The following is a 2,447-nucleotide window of genomic DNA, read 5'->3' as shown; positions in this document are numbered from 1 at the left end:
TTTTATTTTTAACTTGTGTTGCAAATTCTATTGCAATCCTTATGCTTGAACTGTTAGTTTAGTAATTTCTATAAATTACCGTTTGTCTATTTTGTTTCCCTAACTTGAACTTGGGTTGATGCACATCAAAAAGGGGGAGATTGTTGGACCCCGTGAGTGTTTTGATATGATCAACCAAGTTAGGTTAGGTCCTGCTTGTTATTTGATCCATGTGTCTAAGTGTGCAAGAACTTAGGAGTGTAGGAAGTTGAGCGGAAGACGCAGCTAGTGAGAAGGACGACACGGGAAGGGAGCCGACGGGCTCGGTGCGTCCGAAGGACGAAAGAGCTGCGGAAGAGTACACCGGTGGACGAGAAGAATGTGTAGGGGATCGGTGGCCGGCTAGAAGGGTGTTGAATGGACGGCGCCCCCAAATCGATCGCTTCCTATGTATTCGTTAGTTGCACAGCGAAATAATACAAAACTAAATACGAATACAAAAGCTAAAGACAAAGAAAGGAAATGCAAACCAATATACGTCAATGTAACGTGGTTCGGAGATAACTTGTTCCTACTCCACGGCTGTCCATAAGGTGGGTGATCCCGATCCTTTGGTGGATTAGCCCCCGGCAAACTCCAGCTACTCAAGCAACTCCTTGTGGGTGGAGAAACCTCACCACAACACCAACCAAGAATACTTGGGTACAAGAGAACCTTGAGCACTTTGGTGACTACTAATTAGCCTTTAACCAAGTCTAATTTCATCACCTTGACCAGTCATCCCAAGCTCCTTCTTATAGAGCTTGGAAGAAAACAACCCTATTGTTTTACCATTACCAATCGACTTGTCCTTGCACCAGTCGACTAGTACCAGCCCAACAACTCTCTACCAGTCGACTGCTACAGTAACTACTGTTGGTTGCTACTCGGAAAACCTAGAGGTTCCACTGTACAAAAATTTTGTACAAAGGTCTGAACCTTTTCCTAGCTACCATGTGTTCTTTTAAATTAAATTTTGGATCGCCTGCGGAACTTAACACGTTTGATCCAAAACTTAATCTATTTGTTCTTTTAGGTTTTGACTTGGATCTCCTGCGGAACTTAACACGTTCGACCCAAATCACCTTAAGTTATTAATTCCATTAAATATTAATTTCCATAATCGGTTCCCAGTACTGACGTGGCGAGGCACACGGCCTTCTTGGATATGGGAGCAACCACCACCGACTAGACAAAACCTTTTATAGAAATCTAATATTTAATTTCCTAAAATAACTTTAGGTTAACCGAAAAGAACAATCAAATCACAAGGAAAAGAAAAACAAAAGAACACAACATCGAAAAACATATTCGAAATTCTAGAATCGTAATCCTCTTGTATTTGGTATTATTTCCATAAATAACTAGCATGATGCGGAAAGAAAAATTACTAGTTATACCTTTTAGAAAGACCTCTTGATCTTCTACCGTATTCCTCTTCTAACCTCGGACGTTGTGTGGGCAATGATCTTCCGAGATGAGAAACCACCAAGCACCTTCTTCTCCTCCTAGCTAGGTTCGGCCAACACAAAGAAGCTTCACCAAGGACGAAGAACAAAACACCAACCAAGCTCCAAGGGATACAAGCTTTCTCTCCTTCTTCTTCTTCTTCTCCAAGTAGTATCCGGCCACCACAAGAGCTCCAAGCCAATAGAGAAGGTTCGGCCACCACCAAGAGAAAGAGAGGAAGAGAGGTTGGCCGACCACAACACCAAGGAAAAGAGAGAGAGAAATAATAGAGGTTCTTTTTCATGAAGCCTTCTCTACCCCCTCTTTTATAATCCTTGGTCTTGGCAAATAAGGAAATTTAATTAAAACCTTCCTTAATTCTTTTGCCATGAAAAGGAAAAATTTATTTAATTAAAACAATTTTCCTTTTCTCAATTTACATGGCCACCTTAAAGTTACAAACAAGGAGAGTTTTAATTAATTAAAACTTCCTAATTTGTCTCCAGAAATTTATAAAATTTCTTCAATAATTTAATCCTTCATGATTGGTTTATAAAAAGAAATTTTAATTAAAATCTTTCTTTTAAACATCTAGATAAAAAGAAAGTTATCTCTAAAAATTAAAATCTCTTTTAATCTACAAATAAGGAAAGATATCAAATCTTTTCTCAATCTTTTGTAGAAACTAATAAAAGAGAATTATTAATTTTTAAACTTGCTTTTAAATCATGAACATGGTTAAAAAGGAAAATTTTCTTAAAATTTAAAATCCACCTTTTAATCAACAAATAAGGAAAGATTTCAAATTTTAAACTCTCTTTTAAACATGTAGATGATTTACAAATAAGGAAAGTTTTTACCAAAAATTAAAACCATCCTTTTTAATCTACAAATAAGGAAAGAGATTAATCTCTTCTCTTAATCTTTTGTAGAAAGTTATAAAAGGAAAATTTTAATTTTAAAACTCTCTTTTAAAATCA

Source organism: Zingiber officinale, chromosome 9A (genome assembly GCF_018446385.1).
Source record: "Zingiber officinale cultivar Zhangliang chromosome 9A, Zo_v1.1, whole genome shotgun sequence".
NCBI lineage: Eukaryota > Viridiplantae > Streptophyta > Magnoliopsida > Zingiberales > Zingiberaceae > Zingiber > Zingiber officinale.
This window is presented reverse-complemented; position numbering follows the sequence as displayed.